Here is a 21564-nt window from a genome sequence, read left to right as displayed (position 1 = left end):
CACCAACTGTCTGGTTCGATTCCCCTCTGTAATACCTCCAGATACCCGCCTCATTACTCCCAAGATCTCCTAGGATATCTCTTATCACAGTGGCACATGGTTTACCTGCTCTGTTAACTGTATCTGAACATCTCTGTATTTCCTACACTAACAGAGTCCTGGGCATGTCCTAATTGCTTAGAGTCTGTAGAATGAAGCTTCTCATTTTCCAGTCCTTTTCATCTGGTGAAATACCACGCAACTTATTGCAACTGATCCAGCATTTAATAGCATCGAAGAGCTTAGAATCACCCACAGACATGAGGGAACCCTGGGACTCCCTCTACCTCATCTTGGATAATAAGACTAAACAATGAATCTCAACGCTGATGCCAGAGGTATTGTTCTTTTCATGCTTCACTCATCCATTCATTACCAAAGAGATGGAAGTGTGAGATCTATGACAAAACATCTTTCCCTTTCTGACAGTTGTTCTTAAAGGAAAGACTCCTCGTTTGAAGCCTTGTCCAAGGTGTTAAAATTATAAATATGTACACTTATTATGTTCACTAACCATCTCTTTTAAAAAATAGATTAGTCCATCATGTTTTCCCCCAATGAACCTGCTTATCTTTAACCACTCGATCTGTTTAACTGAGCTCAATGTCAGTGCTCTCTATTTGGGAATTCACCACTTGGCCCACTGTTTCCTGTGTCAATCCGAGAATAGCTGAGAATGTATAAAATCTATCAGAGAACTTGATTGTCGTATTGTAGTGGAGAGAGGAGTCTGCTGTTCTCAGAGTTAATGAGCTTTTCTGAGCATCTGCTTCATTCTAGAATGACTTAAGCACTGAGAAAAACCTGGTTTCGAGTTTGGAGATGTTTCAAGGTAGATCATCTCTTTACACATTTGGGAAGTGTATGCCGGGGCATGATGTACAATTTGTCAAATTGTGTTCATCTGTAAGAAAGCAGTCCTGAAGTTAAGACTCTTCTCCAAGTTTTTCTTCTGTCACTTCTGAGATTTAAGAAAGATTTCAAGACCAACTACTATCACTTCTATGTGCTACTGCACCAGCCCCTGGTGATAAATCACACTTGTAACAGCTTGAGGTACCTTTACTCACAGATAATATACATTTTACAATTCATGGCCAGCTTTACAACTCATCTGATTTGAAGTAGGTCACAAAGAAGTGTTAGAGTTTCAAAACTCTATCTGGTATGTGCTTTTTATTTTCCATCAAGAAAGCTGGCTATTTTTAGCAGGGGAGGGGACTTTTGGGATGATCTCATGCAATCCCTTAATTTTATAGATTAAGAACCTGAGACCTAGGCAGGTTAATTGATTTTCCCAAAGTCCCAGAGCTAGTTAGTGGCAGAGCCAACACCAGAGCCCATCTTTTTTCTGTCTCAAAGGCTCTCTTTGCACGATGCCAAGCTGTCTCCAGTCTCTGGCTATGCAAACCAGGGTTCTGAAGTGCATTATTAAAGGATTATCTGTTCCACCCTTAGTGGCTGGGTCAGCTATAAGATTATTAAATTTTTATCTCATTCAGAGCTTTCCAACCTGGGAGATTCTCATCTGCCAGACTTAATTTGCCAAAAATATGCAGAGCAAAGTAATGACACACACAGTAGTCACAGAATTAGACACTGAAAGTCATTAGCTGGGCAATCCCTGGTACAGTCTATAGCCAAATTGTGTTCTGGTTTAAAAAAATAAAACATTTCTTCTCTCCACTTATGCATCCATGAGAACCTGTGCACAGCCAGCCGGGTCTGAACCTGCACAGATAGCTCCCGGAAGTGCCTACACTCTGACATCTGCCTAAATGCCAAATGAAGCTGCCGTATGATAATGAATACAAAATGAATTAATAATGATATGTGAATCATGAATACAATTTACAGTTCCTCAGACAAAATAGTGTCTTTTTTAGCCTGCACCTGCATAAGCTATCTGCTGCAAGCCTCAGTCACAACCTGCCAGACTCTCTTCTGGCACACCACCGCCATCTACTGTCGCCAGGTACAATGGCAGCCTTTCCTCAAAACTTGGACCCCAACCTTGTATTTCCTCTTTCTTATCACCAAACAGATACTTGTTTGCCAAACACATACTTGTTTTAAAAGTCTTTGACTGTTCAAAGGTAAGCTCTTATTCTTCTTTCAGCTACTTTTTTACAAGGAACTTGGAATTGCCCTGGGGCCAAAATCATTGACAGCTTGTTTTATCACACAACAGAATTTGAACACTGGATATAATCTCATCTTGAACACAAAGCCATTCTTTATTTTAAAAAACAATTAACTAACAGTGTATTGATTTCTCTTTCCCTGACTTTACCAAGAACTTTCTGCATGGAAGTCCACAGCTTATCGAACCTTCTGAGACTTTTAATGTTTTCCCCACACAATAAATTCAGCATTTGTAGACTCCATAGTGAGACATCATTAAAATTACAAGTAATGTTGGCTTTATTCCTTCCACCCCAGAGTGGACCTTGGTTGTGGGTTCTCTCACTTCCTCCCTGTTGCCCTCAGCATCTATCATATAACTGTGTCTGAATTTCTCCCCTTAGAGAAAGAGGATGATAAGAAATGATGTATTTTTAGAAAATATCACTTTGGCCTCTCAGCAGAGGAAAGAGCACAGGGAAGTGTGTAAGGAGGGAGGAAAATTATGAGGTTGTTGTGGGAATTCGGATGAGTGATAACTTACTGCTTCAATCAGTGCAGTGATGATGGAGGTGGTGAGAAGTGGCAGGAGCTGGGATATATTTTGAAGGCAGTGTTAATAAACATTGCTGATAAATTGGATTTGACATAGAAAGAAACAGAAAACTCAAAGACGACATCTTGATTTTTGTCCTGAACAACTGATTTCAAGAGGAAACCAGGAATTCTGTTTTAGACATTTAAAAAGAATTTGAGATTCCTATCTGAAGTTCATACAGAGCTCACTGGTGATAGGAGTCTGTCTGTCATACTGATTTCCTTTTGAGAAATTATTTTCCTACTAAGTGCAGTTCAGGTAGGACAATGAACCCAATTGTTTGACCTTTATTTTATATATAATTTGAGCTGTAGCCAAATATACTATGTCTGATACAAAACACTAAATTAAAAAAATGCAAAACCATCAGTTTATTTTATGACAAGTTAAAAAAACCATGTATGGAGTTCCTGTCACGGCCCAGCAGAAATGAATCTGACTAGCATCCACGAGGACACAAGTTCGATCCCTGGCCTCGCTCAGTGGGTTAAGGATCTGGCATCGCTATGAGCCGTGGTGTAGGTTCCAGATGCGGCTCGGATCTGGCGTTTCTGTGGCTGTGGTGTAGGCCAGTGGCTACAGCTCCAGTTTGACCCCTAGCCTGGGAACCTCAATATGCTGTGGGTGCAGCCACAAAAGACCCCCCCCCCAAAACAAAAACCCCAAAAACCTATATGAACTCTTCTCCTACTTCCATAATTCATATGACAGCAAGAACGTTAGAAACCAACCCCTCTGCCATCTCTGGATTCTTCCTATGATTTGATTTGATTCTGATATGAAAACCTGAAATGGAAATGAAAACTAACATGATTGACTCTCTCCTCATCTATGCAATGAAGGAACTTGACCCCAAATCCCTAAGGCCCCCTGCTCCAACTTTTTGATTCTTGTGATGGTGCATAACTAAAATAGACCATGAATTTCTTTGTAACTAGGCCACCCTATTAAAACTGAGTCCATTTATTTTCCAGATTACAGTGTTCAGAATCATGTCATCTTTAAAAGTATTTGCTAAGATTTAGGAAGAAAGAATATCGTTGCCAAGTAACAAGACTTATGGGAAGAAATGAGTTAGGCAATGCACAACAGAAATTGAACATAAAAATTGCCAAAGAAATTCTTCTTCTTCTTTTTTTTTTTTTTGTCTTTTTGTCTTTTCTAGGGCCGCACCTGTGGCACATGGAGGTTCCCAGGCTAGGGGTCTAATTGGAACTGTAGTCACCGGCCTACGCCAGAGCCGCAGCAATGTCAGATCCAAGCTGCATCTGCGACCTACACCACAGCTCACAGCAACGCCAGATCCTCAACCCACTGAGCGAGGCCAGGGATCAAACCCGAAACCTCATGGGTCCTAGTCAGATTTGTTTCCACTGTGCCACAATGGGAACTCCAAAAATTGCTAAAGAAATTCTTTAAAAAAACACTCTTAAGAATATGGTTTCTGTGTCCAAGTTTGACTCTCCTTGGGAGAACACATTTATATTTGACCTTTCAAATCAAATGTTGAGACTTAATGAAAAAGAATGGGAATGGATGAGTAGTATTATCTCCCTTCTCTGATCATTTATTAACTATTTCCAGAGCAATGTATTGAAAAAGCCTGATGCTGATTTTTCATTAATTCATTTACCAAATATATATGGATGAAATGAATCATGAGAGGTGCTGTGATGTGCACTGATTGAAAAAAATCATTTAGAAATAGGAAAGTTGGCACACGCAGGAATAAACTTTCAAAACAAACAGGTCTGAGGCAATTCATTATGAGTAGATAACAATTCTAATTTCATCACATTTTTCATTTACTTTGGGTACAGTCACATACGAGTCTCAAGATTTCACTTTGCCCTTCACAATCTTTGCTACTATCCCTAGGTAATACATCCACTTTTCCCTCTCGTCTCTGAACTCTCTTCTACCTGTCCATCAAACCTTGATTCCACAGATCACAGCACAAATTTCATTTTTTTTCTTCCTTTTTCCTAGACAAAAGGAGGCAGCTCATTTGATCCTTCTTACTGAACTAGAGAAAAAAGAGTTTAATAGCTTTAACAAAATCTTTTATTTTACATGTCAAAGTTATTTTATTCATAAAGAGCATTTTACAGTGCTGACAACACTCCATCCTATGCCCAAAATACTCCATGCCATTCCTGATGGTTTTTGGAAATTTTAATCTTCATTCATATAGTTAAAGCTTATGTGTGTACATGGAAATGGCCCCTAAAAGAAGGGGTTAGGAGGAAGCAGGACTCGCTGGCATGGAAATGTTTCTTAGGTAATGCACATGATTTTTTTCAATCCAATGTCAATTACGAATCCAAATTATAACTACCTGAGGTATACTTAAGAATGAATAATATACATTTTCAATTGATTTTATCTTCTGTGCTACATCTGAAGTTTGCTACTGTGCATATTAAAGGAAAAATAAATTGCAGAGATTCTAGCAAGTTTCTTCAGTATGAAAAAGCAAGTATAATATGATCAAATCTGGGAGATACTGCTATTTCTTCCTCTACTATGTATCCTTTGCCTCTCTTTTCATTGTAATAGAATGTTTTATTTTTGTTTTTCTGTCTTCTTAGGGCTGCATCCATAGCACGTGTAAGTTCCCAGCCTAGGGGTTGAACTGGAGCTGCAGCTGCCAGCCTACACCACAGCCACAGCAATGCCAGATCTGAGGCACATCCATGACCTACAATGCAGGTTGGGGCAGTGCCAGATCCTTAACCCACTGAGAAAGGCCAGGGATCAAACCTGTGTCCTCATGGATTCTAGTCAGGTTCTTAACCTGCTGAGCCACAGTGGGAACTCCACAAGAGAATGTCTAGCTCAGCATATGAACACTTAGACTAAAGATTACATTTCCTGATATCCCTTGTTGCAAGTTATAGCCACTTGACTAAGTTCTGGCCAATGGGATATAAGGCAAGGGGCAGGTGACCATTCCAGATTGTGCCCTTATAGATAAAGTGCATGGTCCTGCCCTCACACCCCATTCCTGGCTGCTATGAATAAATGATAGTGAGTCACCTTAAGTTATGCTAAGTGCAACCCCTTAAAAATAGCAGAGCAACAAAATAGAAGGATCCCAATTCTCTGATGACTCCACAAAGCTGAGTCATTACACCAGCTCAACTTTTACATGAGTGCAAAATGAACTTCTATCTTATGTGATTTTTTTTTGTGGGTCTCTGCTTCAGATGGCAATTCTAAATCCTAAGAATACAATGCCTATTTGTGCAGGCAAAGATATATCTGTCCCCGAATTCTGTATATAGCAGTGCTGTCAAAGGGGGCTTACCAAAGTGTGGCAGGTGTGTCTTAACACTTGAATATGCTGAATAAAGAGAGAGGAAGGCTAATCTAGGATGTTGCATAATGACACTTTTTGTATGTAAATGGGCACCATGGACCATTCACCACAAAGAGGAAATATTGTAGAAACTGGGGAAAATCTACTTTGCTTGGTTCTCTGGAAAGTTTTTTATTTAATTTCCTCACTAAAAAAAGCCATTAACAAACCCATAGCTTCACACAAAGGATTTTTATTAATCATCTACTGTATGTAAGTCCTATATTTGTTTATGTGTTGGAGGAAGGACAAAAACTCAACTGAATTAAGATAGATCTGGGTTTGAAAACAATTTTAAACTCTAGTAGCTGTAAGACTCTTTGCATTATGTAACTTCTGTGGGCCTCAGTTTTCTTAGGGGTAAAAAAGGATAATGTTGGTTCTTAACTCACAAGATTATATATATTTATCCCTTAGAAAATGTCAACGTACAAAAATCATTCACAGTATGGGGCTAGTGTAATTACTGGCATTATTATTATTATTCCTACTATGGTCTCAATTAATATAATGTGCACATATACTATTAACAATAATGAGACATGTCTTGAAATTTGAGAGATTAGCTACCTTTCCAAATTAGTTATAATATTCCATGACCATCATAAGTAAGTAGTTATTTCTGACTAGGAATACTAGAAGGTGTTTTCTGAAGGCATGAGATTTTAACTGGATATTGAGTGGTAAGAAAGCTCTTCTGGGGCACAAATGAGAGCCAGGATGAAAAGATGTGCAGCTGGATAGGACGGTATGAGTAAACGACAATGGTCTTGAAATTGTACTTATTTTACAGTGGCAAAGAAACATGAAAGCTCTTTTGAAAAGCCACAGTTTCAAAAGGAAAGGGAGATTTTGAAGGAGGTAAAATAAACTGACAAACAGTGAAAATAAGGATTTTGTCACTTCCATGAGAATGGAAGCATGAGAAATATACTGAAGGGCCAGAGCTAAGTATCCTTTCTTTGTGCCAGGAGGTTAACGAGAAAACTAGGCCTCAGCTACCCAGGACATGACATGACGAAGAGCAGAAAAACATCACTGGAATAAATCTGAAATAAAGCATAAGTAGCTTCACTTTCCACATCTGATTCATACAGAACGTAATTTATAGGTACAAGAAATGTAAACTGGCCTCCTTCCCAATGAAGTAGACTGTGCCTTTGGTGGTCAATTAAAACACACACACACACACACACACACACACACACACACACACACCCCGTAAGGTAGATCAATTAAAACACACACACACACACACACACACACACACACCGTAAGGTAGAGCCAATCTCCGCAGGGGTAGAAGGACATGTTTTATTCTCTGGATGTGAGTTTATCTCTAATCTTGGGATCAGCAGTTTGGATCTGCTGAAAATAGTCCAAGTCAGTTGAAATGCTGAAAACAAATAATGTATAGCAGGAATAGCATTTATTGCATGATTTATATTTCATGCCTTTTACTATACCTTCTAGGAATCCACGTGGTTAGGAAAATTACAAAAGAGAACCGAAGCAAGAACACAAAGATCTGAGGCCAATTCAGTCAATTTGGAAGACAGAACAAGTCACTCGAAAATAATTTCACTTGTACTCTATGCAAATTACCTCCATCTCTATTGTGTATAATGACTATTGACATCTAGGTTTTAGCAGCAGAAAAGCCTTAGGAAATTTTCTAAATAAAGTAAGACTCTCAGTTATGATCAGAATACTGATAAATTATTTCTTTTATATTCAATCTAACGTTTATGATTTTTACTCTAATCCCCCCACACCTTCCAGGTGTTGAACAAGTACTTTAACAACTAAGTGAGACAGGGATTCTAAAACGCTGTGTAAGACTGAGCAAAATAAATGTTGGACTTGTCTCACTCCCAAGACCCATTAAAATGACCATCAACTAATACCACTTATAATAAAAGTATAATACCATCAGAGCAGAGGGAACTAAAAGTGTAGGAGGAGCCATGTTCAAGAGATTTTAAGAAACTGAAATTTACGGAAGACAAAGAGGGTAGAATACTGATGACTAATGCAGCAAGTTAATAAAAGTTAACGCTCAGAGGCACCTCCTGCAAGGGAGCTTGGGGCTCTGCAGAGCCCTAGAGAGGTGGATACTCAGAACTGCCCCATGTCTGTGCTGGTAAGTAAGATGTGGGCCCTGAAACAGTGAAATAATTGAAAGACAAGAGATACAAGTATTGACTTCCCCAACCCAATCTCCATATGTGCAGAATCCCAAGCCTGGGGAACATAAACACACATACACAACAACAAAAATTACCATAAGAAAAACAATTAGGCAAAGAAACAGGGGACAAGGGCACAAGAAAGTCCATGGATATTGGCACCAAAGAGCAAAGTTTAATGACTAGCTCCCAACTACTCTAAAAGCCACCTGACAACTCCTTCCATTTACACATATATAATAAAGCTTTCGCATATTTATGCGTTTATGTTTGTTTGGTTATTTGGTTTTTGTCTTTGATTTCTGCAATGGCTTCTCCATTGCACAAACGGAGGTACAAAATGTAGCTTTAGGCAACTGTTTATCCATCCAACAAACAAAATAAAATGTTAGAAAAGCATGTGGAAAATGAATATAAAAGACAGATTTTCTGAAAACAGCTGAATTGATCCCAGGACACAAAGATCAGAGGCAGGAATAGAAATGTGAAGACCTGTGTTTGGTAATTAATGACTTTGCTGTTTCCAGTTCCTGAGGAATGAGACAGTGTGACAGACCCTATGAAGGCAGCAATGAACGAGACATGGCCTTGCCTTGAAGAAGTTTATCTTCCAGGGGAGGCATCAGATTCCAAAGCACCACAGTAGGGATCCTCCACGTGCTGCAAAAAACACTGAGGAGGAGGTCTGAACCTCAAACGGTTCAGGGAACAGGATGGTTAGGAAAGCAAGCATTCCAGCATTCCTCCACGCAGTAACTAAGCTAGAGACTGAAATTTAAAAATAATACCTAAACCTTAGGAAACCACTCAGCCTCTTGAGGCAGAATGAAAGATTGTGGAATAAAGCCTGCACTTAGTTAACAAGTGATAGTGACTTCAGAAAATTTTCTTTTTGAATTTGTTGGCTGCACCTAAGGCATGTGGAAGTTTCCAGGCCAGGGATCGAACACGTGCCACAGCTGTCTCCAGGGCCATAATAGTAACAATGCCGTATCCTTAATCTGCTGAACCAGGACAGAACCCCAGTGACTCTAAATTTTAATACCCACATTGTACCGGAAGTGTACTCTCAACAAGAGGAAAGAATGTCACTTCTCCACATGCTTCAGTAGGTGCTCCTACAGGGACGCCGTGTTTTTCTTTATACAGTTTCACTTACACCTGTGGCTTTCCTCATTTACCTAGAGTACGATACCTTGAACAAAGAAGCCATACAATATATATTTGTTGAATTACTGAATTAGCTAATAAATCAACTAAAATTTTCAAAATCAATATATCAATAAATTAATTTCACTAAGTTCAATATGACCCAAGGCCTCTGGTCATTACTGTTATATGGGCTCCTTTGTTATATCGGCCACCTTTAAAATTTTTCCTTTATAGAGTATTTTAACCCACATACATTAAAGAAAGATAAGTGTAGGGTACTTGAAAGGTTCTCAATAATATAAAACAGTATTCACATGAAAGGCATAATTCATCACTATCATCATCCTATTTAGAAGGACTTCTTTAGGCCTGTCCTTACTTCTCAAGATTTCAGTTTCTGTAGGATTTTTAAGGAGAATCTAGAGCCACTGAATTTTTACCGGCAACACCTACTATTACTATTCTATGGAATTGTATTAAAATGATTATAAACATATAAGTCCTGATTAATCAGTGCTTCAGTGGAAGAAGTCTTATTTTACAAAACTTACTACTAGCACACAATGTTTATAGTTTAAGGAAAAATTGTGCAGTGCTATATTTTAGATTTTTTTTCTGAGTTTTCTTAATAAATAATTACCATTCACAGGACCCTTACCACACTACAGACATAAGCCATGTACATTTTTACCATGAATCATCTTACAACAAACCTGTAAGGTAAGAATTTTTATTTCTGTGTTTAGATAATAAACTAAAGTTTAATTGGGGTAAATTATCTAGCCAAGGTCATCAGAATGAAAGTAACAGATTGTGGCTCAGCATCTTAAGAACCCTATATAGTCTCTGTGAGGACGCGGGTTCCATCCCTGGCCTCGCTCAATGGGTTAAGGACCCAGTGCTGTCACAAAGCTGTGGCACAGGTCACAGATGCGGCTTGGGTCCAGTGTTGCTGTGGCTGTGGCACAGGTCTGCAGCTTCAGCTCTGGTTTGACCGCTAGCCTGGGAACTTCCATATGCCTCAGGTGCAGTCATAAAAAGAAAAACAAAGTAACAGACCAATATTTGTAATGCTGTAATGAAAGCCATTGTTATGATACTTGAAATTTATTTCTATGAACTCATTTTTTATTTGATGTACCTTAAGCAGTGTATATAAAATTGCCCTGTATCATTAGCAACATCTTAATTACGAATATGGTCTTAAAAACAACATGCTTTACATTGCATACAAGAAATCCATGTACTCGGCCAACGAGTTCATTAGTGTCGTAGCTGACAGCTCACCTTTCTCCTCACAGCACCAAGGTTGTCAGTCAGATGGTATGCTTCCATTTACACCTGCATCCCATTATTTGAATACTATCCATGCAAGTTCAACTCCTACCATTTCAATTTATAGAAGCTAGTATCATGTCACTGACGTGTGTGTAGGTGGCTGGAGTATTTCAAGGGGGAAATATAATGAGGAAAATAGAATATATGTTATTTCTGAAACGTATAGGTGCTTTATCTTATATTTTAAATTACATTTGCTAATATATATAATATTTTCTGGAGAAGGAACATTCAAAGTGACTAACTTAACAGTAGGTTTTAAAAAATGAAGAAATTATTACAACATGAATTTTGATGTGCCACACAACACACTTTTTTTCCTCCCCTGAAATCTACTGATTACACATGAGAAGTCCGGATGGCAAACTGTATTTATATGTCAGGCTTCGTACTCTTGCTCAGTGACCGGACAACAGAGGCTCTTATAAATTTACTCAGAGTCATCCTAGCACTGACCTTACATGTGGGACATGTCCACAGTCATAATTGTGTGCGTTTTTTTTTTAATCATTGCAGTGCCACGGTCTCTATTCTTTCTTCAGCCCATTGTCAGTGATTCCTGACATTTTACAGGGTTTTTTACCACCTCAGACTCCTGATGTATCAGATACTAAAATGAACTCCCAAAGATGACCTGCCTACTTCCTTTCGCTGACAGCTGGATAATGATCACGAACATTTTCTTTCGACAGCATCTCGATGAAACTTTTCCGTCCCCTGTTTCTAAGAATCTCTGATACTTCGTTGTATGTATAGAGCTACAGGTCTGAGTGAAATTTTATTTTCCTTTCAGCGGCAGAACCCCCTTCAAAAGGACACTTCAGAGCTTTCTAACACATGCTCCCCAGAGAGATGGTAAACGGAGGTCCATTTACATTCCTCTCCATGAGGGTCTAACCATCCATCCTGTTGAACTGAGCGCTCGTACCTGTTCTGTTCCCCTGTCTCTCTGTCCTTCTCGCTGTCTCTGTCTCTTTTTCTTTCCTTTCTATCCACATGCATGGACAAACCTACTCTCCCCTTTTCTCTCTTTCTTTCTGTCCCTCTATGTTTATTTCATCTAAATACATTCAGTCACCTACAAGCCACTCAGATTTAATCTTAAACAGCCGAGGAAAATCAGGTTAACTATGAACAGCCCAGATTCAGACCAATTTTCAGAATCTGCTTAAAACGTCTGCTTTTGAAAACATGCTCCCCGTGTGTGGAAAAAACTAGCCAATCATCTGGCTTACCTCTCACATCATTTGAGCCCTCCGAGTCCCACAAAAGATCTACTTTAGACCCACTCATTCTTTTAAAGCACAACAAGGTTTCCATTTTCCTGATCTTGGTAATGCAGTAAAATTTCATCTCTAATGAAAAAGACTTCCAAATAAGTGAATGCAGCTGTCCACGACTGTTTCTCCTCAAAGATTGGATAGATAGCAGTCCACACAATATAATGCATGTGGCCCTAAGGAAATCAGCTGCCCCCCCAAATATTTCTTCCCATTGACCCATGACATGTTTCCTGAAGTTTCTTCTTTTGCTCTTTGGGCTAAAGTCCTATGCGCTCAAAAGTTTTTTGTTAAAATGCAAATGTATTTCAGGATCAAGGCATACTGGGAATTTCTAATGCATGTATTTAATAGCATTATGGAGACTCACCAGGACCCAAGTGACATAAAACACAAATCAAGAATATTTTAATTGGCAGAAGTTTGAAAGTTCTAGCACTCTATTTAGAGAAAGCTTGCCCAGCATGCAATACGGAACATGTAATGGTGGGCCAAATGTATTTAGTAGTCCCTTGAAAAAAAGGACACGAAATGATAAGTTCTAGTGAGAAAATATACCTCATTCAGAGTTAACTGGTCTCCACTATGTAAAAACTCGTAATATCTCACTGAATAATATCAGACTTGTGTAGAAGTTGCCTGGACAGGAGTATTGTTTTTTTAAGATCCCTAAAAGTATCTAATTTCTAATCAAAACATAAAAAAATAGTAGCAGATGCTTACAGGAGAATATTACAGCCCTCAGTGTAAGGCAGAAATTTTCAGTTTTTCCTCCATTGTGGGCTCTGGGTAAGGAGTTAAATTCACTTTTTATCAATTCATCCATCTGTAAAATTGCTATTCTGATTATTAAACATTTCTGAAGTCTTCCCAGTGTCCTGAGAGCTGAATATAACATGTATAAAGACATTGTTTGTGCCCTCTAGGAGCATAATGAAGCTTACCACCTACTTCTACGAATGTCTTGGGGATTGAAACACTATTTTAAAGTGCCAAGAGCTACGCAGAAGAAATGTGCTGTATAATTACAGATATTATTATAGATGAATGGACATGTTCCATTAAACACCAGAATTGGTTACCGAGGGAGTTTATGGAGTCTTCTTCCCTGAAGAGCTTAAAAAAACAAACCACATATAGCAGCTAGATATATATCTGCCTAGCACTGTTCAGGTGCTGCTGAGCCTAGCACAAATTGGGAGAGTTATAGAGGGAGAAACCAATTGAAATCTCACATTATACCAGCATTAGTGTCATGTAAAGAACAAGGTTGAAAAGAGATGAACTAAGCAAAGAAATTGAAAATCAGAAAGAGCATACGCTCCAACTGAGTTAGGAATTGGGAGATAAAAAACTATTCAGTTTAAACAGATGAAGTTCTATTTAACTAATTGCCAGGCATCCTCCATGTTTTGTTTCTGAAATATCCTGAGCAGGTTTAAATGCAAAACTTGCCATGTTAAAAAAGAAAAGGCTTGGGACTACTTTTCTCCTCATTGAGGCCTTATGGGTTGGTTAATCAGAGAAAGTTATGAATAATTTCAGTAACCTGGATATTCTAACAATGAGGCATTCTGAAATGATACTTTAAAAAAAAATAATGAACTTCTGAAAGCATTTATTTTCTAAATGTAAGACATTGTGATGAAAATATTCCTAAAACCTATTGCAGCCTTCCCTGCTTGAGCAAACCCAAAAAGATAAGCTTGATTTATCCTACGCTAATAGCAGATCCTGAGAAAATTGAGATTTTTTTTACAATTTTTTCAATGATTAAAAGTCCTCTCATACTGAATTTTTTTCATAGATACAGTTAGATTCACTCAGAGATGGGATCATTTGGAAAGAACCCAATGCAAATGCTCAACTATATTTGAAAAGTCCTTGATGTGAGCTTACTTGAGCTCATTTGTTTCTTTCTTATAAAATCTTAATAAAAGATGAGCAACTGCATGACCTTCAGAGAAGGATAACACAACTACCTGTTGGCAGAATTAATTATTGACTCAAAGGCTGTGAAATAGCCTTCAACTGAGTTATTTTCACAATCTCTAGAAACTCTTCTTCTTCTCTGGCATTATCACCGTGGTGAACTGACAGAAGTGTTTAAAACATTATCTATTATTTCTGCATCACAAGCCCGGTGGACTAGGTCAATCGCCTTGTCAGTTTCAACTCACTCCTCTGTCTAATTTGTATGAAGATGCAAGCTGAGGTAGAAAGAGCCCCAGTCTAGGAAACTGGAGGCCTGGATTCTAGAGCTTTGTTCTGTAGCCTTGAAAGTTAGTTTATTTCTCTGGGTCTCAATTTCTTCATGTATAAAATAGACGGGTTGAATTAGATAACTACTTACGTCCCTTCCATTGTGAAGGCTTATGATGCCACGATAGATACAGTGAGTTTTGTGCAATATGAAAGGAAAGCAAAAAGTCCTCCACTTTGAGTTCCTTCGTCTATGAGGCTCTCATTTCATTTCACAAGTGCCCCTGTTGAAGCCTTTCTAATAGTTTAAGATATCAAAATGTACAAGTCAGATGTGAATTGTAATGAATCCAAGCCATAGATAGTTTTTGCTTGGTTGTATATTAAAAATAATAATTTTTAAAAAAGGAAGAATTGACATAAAATTGAGATTTGGGCTTTTGCTGAAAGAGCACATTGAGTCCACAGGTCTTACGACATTAGTCTAACCAGAGCCAGGTAATTTTTGCCGTCTTTACTTCCGACATGTTGGCTATAATTTGCCATCCAATCCACTGCATTCATTTTTGTTCTCTGCCTGGCTCTGCACGTCTCCATGTGTGGAAACAGGTTTATATGTTTGTTTCCTTATTAACAATAAGCTCTTCCAGGGAAAATAACTTGTTTTTAGCCTCTGTGGTAGGTTACCTAACAAATATGCATTCTATGTGCCTTTAAAAAGAGAACCCCAATTTTATTGAGTCTATCCTGATAAAATACCTTTCTGCAGGTTACCTGATGTCTTGTGACAGTCAAGCCAGTGAGAAATAAGAGAAATCAACAGCTTGGTTGTTTCAGGAAAGCTATTGCTTTATCTAATTAAAACACACACACACACACAAACACACACACACATCTCTTAACTGCCATCCATTAGCTGTTCATATTTTATTTTTCCCTCACCTTCTTACCTGGAACTTTGACATAAAGCCTAAATAGACAGTTGTCATCTTCTAAGTGTGAGGACAATAGCAACAGAAAAGACTGCAGCCTTGAACAGTTGATGCAGCCCTTAACTGTCATTATGTTGATTAGAAAAATAAACTCCTATCTAGTTGAAATACCATAAACAAATTTCCTATTTATTAACGTCAGCTGCATCCCTAACAACTATACCCTCATTGAATATCAACCACCTGGCCCACAGACGTTAGCTGGTTATTGATGCTTTTGTAACAGAAACACTACCAACAACAATAACTGACGAGGGATGTATACTTGTTGGCAGGTACTGTGCAAACATTTCACATCGTTTAATTCTCACAACTACCCTGTAAGACAGGTTCCCTCAATACACAGGTAAGGCATGGAAAAGATAACAGTTTTCCTCAAGTCAAACCATTTTTTGAAATGAATGATGCATAGCTTATCTCAGTTTTAAACAAAGCCAAAGTCAGGCATCAGAAAGTACAAACACCTTGTTCAACTTCATGGACCCATGAAAATAAGTTAACATTTCAAATAACACTTAACATATGCTTATAAGTCCAAATATCAGCTGGGCCCTCAGAATCCCCTAAGGTTTTTATACTGCTCCCTAAACAGTGTGTTCTCTCATTCTCAAAAAAAGGAAGACTTCCCATTTTCTACTTTTTATCAGGCTATCAACATCACTCTCTGTCTCTGACTCTCCACTGAGAAAACACAAGGCTGCTTCCATCTGTTCTTACACACTCTGGCTTCTGACTTTTGAATTGATGGATTGTCCCTATTACTCTCTAAGGACAAACCCACCGATTGTGCTCCACATTTCTTCCCTATTTTGCAATACGAAGATTTTAAAAATATAGTCATATACTCCCTCTCCTATATAATCAATTTCTCCTCCTCTCATAATGCAGATTTGCTCCATTTATTGTTATTAAAATAAAATGGGAGTTCCCATTGTAGCTCAGTGTTAATGAACCCAACTACTTCCATGAGGACGTGGGTTTGATCCCTGGCCTCGCTCAGTGGGTTAAGGATCCAGTGCTGCTGGGAGCTGTGGTGTACGTCGCAGATGTGGCTCAGATATGGCCTTGCTGTGGCTGTTGTGTGGGCTGGCAGCTGCAGCTCCAATTCGCCCCCTAGCCTGGGAATTTCGATATGCCATGAGTGCAGCCCTAAAAAGCAAAAAATAAAATGTCCCTTGATCCCTTTCAACCATTGAGTTCTCTACTTTCTTTTTCATATCTTCAACCTCTAATTTAGAGTTTTAATCCCATCAAACATTTAAAAATGTTCTTGTCAAGATCTGAAGCAACTTCTGACTTGACAAATTCAATGGTCAATTATCAAGCTTCGACCTTTCTCAAAAGAGTTTGATTTAGCTAATTCCTTTTCTGTTTTGTTTGTTTTGGCCACCCCAGGGCATATGAAGTTCCTGGGTCAGGGATCAAGGGATCAGATCCAAGCCCCATTTGTGACCTATGCCACAGCTGCAGCAATGCTGGATGCTTTAACCCACTGTGCCAGGCGTGGATCGAATCTGTGTGCTGGGGCTGCAGAGATGCAGCAGATTCCATTGTGTGCCATAGCAGGAACTCCTCCTCTTCTTCACCTTATTTTAGATTCTTTTTCTCATATTATATGCCATCATGGTCTATCCCAAGAGACTGGATATAGTTCCCTATACAGTAGGATCTCATGGCTTATCCATTCTAAATGTAATAGTTTGCTTCTACTAATCCCAAACTTCAGTCCATCCCACTTCTTCCCACCTCCCCTCGGCAACCCCAAGTCTGTTCTCTATGTCCCTGAGTCTGGTTCAGTAGGTTCCCTTCTTTTTGAATTGCTACATTTACTAGGTTTTGAGGATGCCACGTTTCCCTAATTTCTATTTCAGTATAGTAAAGTAATCACTACTGGCATTGTCTTCCTTCCCTGATCTTTAAATACTGGAATATTCCTATTGCTTAGCTTTTCCATTCTCTTCCCTATCTGTATGATATCTCTAAATAATCTCATCCAGCCCAATAATATCAAGCATAGCCCTATGCTGAAGATTCCCAATTATTATCTCAAACCCGGACATTTCTCCTGAGGTTGATTGATATATAAACTCTCTCTTCAACAACTCCATTAGGAATACCTAACTTAGGAGTTCTCGTTGCGGCGCAGCGGAAATGAATACAACTAGGAACCAGGAGGTTGCAGGTTCAATCCCTGGCCTTGCTCAGTGGGTTAAGGATCCGGCATTCCTGTGAGCTGTGGCATAGGCTGGCAGTTGTAGCTCTGAGTAGACTCCTAGCCTGGGAATCTCCATATGCCGTGGGTGTTGTCCTAATAAGCAAAAAAAAAAAAAGGAAAACCTAACTTTGATTCCCTGACTGTTCTAAAATCTCTTCATATCAATAATGTAAACAAAGTTCATGCAGTTCTTACAAACCTGGACTTTACAAAGCATCCTTGATTCCTTTCTTTATCCCTTCATCCAGTTGATGAGTAAATCATGTCACCATCAACCACTTCTTACTATTTCCACCAAAACCAGCCTTAACTATTAGCAATTAGTTGGTATGTGCCACAGCTTTTTAACCTAGTCCCTCTCCCTTCCAGCCTTTTCTTTTCTTTCTATTCTCAATACTGATTATACTACATTTGTGCAGTATGGTCTGTGTCCATAGCACTTCAGAGATTTTCATTCATGATCAGAAAAATAATGAAGATCCTGACGTGGCTTATAAGAGCCTACTAGATCTGGCTTCTGCTTACCTATCTTTTGAAGACTAGTTTTGGAGCAGCTTTGGGTTTACAGCAAAAATGAGAGAAAAGTACAGAGATTTCTCATATGCCTCCCCCCCCCCGCTGCCGCTCCACACATATACAGGTAGCCTCCCCCACTATCACCTTGCCTCACCACGGTGGTACATTTGTAATATCTGATGAATCCACATTGAAACATAATCATTCAAAGTGTATAGCTTACATCAGGGTTCACTCTTGGTGTTGTACATTCCATGCATTTTGACAAATCTATCATGCTATGTATCCATCATTATGATATCATACAGGATAACTGTATTGCCCTAAAAACCTCTTTGATCCACTAATTCACACTTCTCCACTCCCAAGCCTTGGCAACCATTGATCTTTTTATTATCTCTGTAGTTTTGCCTTTCCCAGAATGTCACATACTTGGAATCAGTCTTTTCAGATTGGCTTGTTTCGCTTGCTTAGTAATATGTGTTTAAGGTTACTCCATATCTTTTCATGGCTGATGCTCATTTCTTTTTTGTTGCTGAATAACATTCCACTGTCTGGATGTACCACTGATTACTCATCCATTTACTTACTGAAGGGCACCTTGATTGCCTCCAGGTTTTGGCAACTATAAATAAAGCTGCTATGAATACTTATGTGAAGATTTTTATGACAGCATAAGTTTTCACCTTCTTTGGATGGGTACCAAAGAGCGTGTTTGCTGGATTATACGGAGAGAGTTATTTTAATTCTATAAGAAACCGCCAAATGTCTTCCAAAGTGGCTATACCATTTTGCATTCCTACCAGCAATGAATGAGAGTTCCTATTGCTCCATATCCTCCCCAGCATTGGTGGTATCAGTGTTCTGAAGTTTGGCCATTCTAATAGGTGTGTGGTGATATTTTATTGTTTTAATTTGCATTTTCCTAACAGCATATGATGGGGAATAACATTTCATATGCATATTTGCTACCCATATGTTTTTTTTCAGTAAGGTGTATGTTAAAGTTTTAGACACTTTTTTCATCTGGTTATTTGTTTACTTATAGTTGATCTTTAGAAGTTCTTTGCATATTTTGGGTAATTGTCCTCTATTAGATATGCCTTTTGCAAATATTTTTCCCTAAACTGTGGCTTGTCTTTTCACTGTTTAACAGTGTCTTTCACAGGGTGAAACTTTTAATTTTAATGAAGTCTAGATTTGCAATTTTTTCATGGACCATGTTTTTGGTTACCTAGCTATTTTAAATAATCTCCTACTTGGTATCCCTTTGCTCTGACTAGCCCAACCACTCTGATCTTTTTGCTATTCATCAAATGCCACAACTTTATTTCCTCCTTAAAGGCTTTGCATTTATAGTTTCCTCTTCCTAAAACGACCATACACCAAGGTTTTTTTGAATGCTTTATACATTTTTTGAATATTTCTGATATCCTTTTAGATATTTCATTCAGGTTTCTGGTCAATCATTATCTCCTTGAATTTTTCCTTAATCTCAGAATCTAAATATACCTGTATTATTTTTTTGTCCCTTTATACTGTGTCCTTACTCTCTTTAGTATTTAAACTATCCAAGTGATAGTAAATGTTTAGTCTTTTATTTGTTCATCATCTGCAAAGAACTTGATTATAAGTTCCATGAAGGTAGGAATATTTTCTAGCTTGACCACCATGCAAATGGCTACTGAGATACCTGGAATATAGTAGAAGCTTAATAAATATTTTTGAATGACTGCATGAACTAATGAATTGTCTATACCTTCTTATTTTTTGGATTAACATAAACAAATAATAGTATGCTGTAACTTACTCATATATACCAACATTACATAGAATTCAACACTTCCAATTTTGTTTAAAAATAAACACAATTAGCTGTTTTTCCTAAGCTTTGTTGTCCTGAAATTTATTTTTGAAATTATCTATAAGTCTCTGCTTCCCCCTTTAATGTTTTTATCCTGCTTATATTCTTTAACTTGCCATATTCTAAAATTATAGCCAACTTTTATCAAGTAGATGCAAGCTATTGTTTGGTATTCCTTTTAATGTGACACTAATGATAGCAAAGTAATACCTTTACAGAGCTGAGAAGAGTCAAACTCAGCTTGCCCTTAACGCTAATTGTCCCCATAGGCTACAGTACTTTTATTCTTACACTGAGTTACCTTAAATGTTAATGTGGAATTTTAACTATCCTCCAGAAATTATCTCTACTTTCCACTGTTACTGTATTTGGGCATTTTTGTTGTTCTCTCCTATTCTATTTCTTCTTTGCAAACTCACTTTGATACTCCTAAATAACTCTGATGTCTGCTCCCTGTATTGTTTTTACCTTTTCCTTGCATGTTTGGCTTCTGTTTCTTTCTTTGGGGATTGATTTTATAGTAATTACAATTAAAATGAAGTATTTATTCCTTCTGATTAGCAAACCAATCAATCACATTGTATTTGGTTCTTGGTAATATTGAGAGGCTTATCTCTTCAAGTTTGATCGCATAAAGACAGACAGATACTCAAATACAGAGAAGTGGGAATTTCTATAGAAACATTTCCAAAGTTCTTCAGCTGAGCAAAGAATGATAACAGGAAATGATGGAGTTACCATTTTTTCCATTCCCCAAAGTGGTTATATAAATTATACAATTCTAGATGCACAGGAAGGGCGGTAATTAACTACATATGATGAGTGCTTAGGGCATTAGCCTCCATCTAATTTTCTCACAGGGACTCTTGGTTGAAAAAGATTACAGTTTTTATTTTTATTAGTACTTTTTTTTGGGGGGGACCACACCTGCAGCATATGGATGTTCCCAGGTTAGGGGTTGAATGGGAGCTATGGCTGGCAGCCTACACCACAGCCTACACTACATCACAGGATCCGAGCCACATCTGTGACCCTCACCATAGCTCATGGCAATGCTGGATCCTTAACCCACTGAGTAGGGCCAGGGATTGAACTGCATCCTAATGGGTATTAGTTGGGTTCGTTTCTGCTGAGCCACAACAGAAACTCCCATGAGTACATATTTTCAATCACGGGGTTAAAAAGAAATGCAGAAAAGCAATACAACCATTCATATCCCTGTCTGCATATATTCCCTCATAATCATTTCAATCAATATGCTCAACACACAAAGAAAAGTCTTCATCTATTTTTTTTATACACATAATTGGGTTGAAAAATGTTTTCTACTTTTTTTATATAAATATCACAGCCATTTATATGAAATGCTTGGGCAAATTCAATTAAAAATTCAGAATAGGTCATCAACTTTCTAATTTTAAATTTTCGTCTTCAGTAAGGCAATAGAAATATACAGAGCACCTCCAGAGCATCTCCACCTTGTCTTGGGGATACAAGAGTATAAGGGGCACAGTAATGCAGAGGCCTCACCGTAGACTCGAGGATTCTTTTTTTTTTTTTTTTTTTTTTTTGTCTTTTGTCTTTTTTGTTGTTGTTTTGTTGTTGTTGCTATTTCTTGGGCCACTCCCGCGGCATATGGAGGTTCCCAGGCTAGGGGTTGAATCGGAGCTGTAGCCACCGGCCTACGCCAGAGC

The 21564-nt window shown here is 38.2% G+C and overlaps 1 long non-coding RNA gene across 14 annotated transcripts in view; it reads right to left on the bottom strand.

Moving 5' to 3' along the window:
* The window catches only part of LOC110262070 (uncharacterized), a 1266882-nt gene that overhangs the window by 1132663 nt on the left and 112655 nt on the right, over nt 1-21564 (bottom strand). Inside the window, exons 4-5 of one of the 14 annotated variants that reach the window (XR_014813702.1) lie at nt 10751-10901; nt 9361-9506 (exon numbers count right to left, since the gene is read on the bottom strand). The exons of 12 other annotated variants lie outside the window; for them this stretch is intronic. This is a non-coding gene — a long non-coding RNA (uncharacterized LOC110262070). Of the gene's footprint in view, nt 1-9195; nt 9507-10750; nt 10902-21564 lie in introns of those variants that run through there. One more of the 14 variants, XR_014813713.1, reaches the window with a different exon arrangement.

This window comes from Sus scrofa, chromosome 8 (assembly GCF_054392235.1).
Source record: "Sus scrofa isolate SSC_HxYL_T2T_F1_AM1 chromosome 8, Sscrofa_HxYL_maternal_Yorkshire_Landrace_v2.0, whole genome shotgun sequence".
NCBI classification, from domain to species: domain Eukaryota; kingdom Metazoa; phylum Chordata; class Mammalia; order Artiodactyla; family Suidae; genus Sus; species Sus scrofa.
The sequence above is the reverse complement of the archived record's forward strand: the minus strand, read 5'-3'. Positions and strand labels throughout refer to the sequence as shown.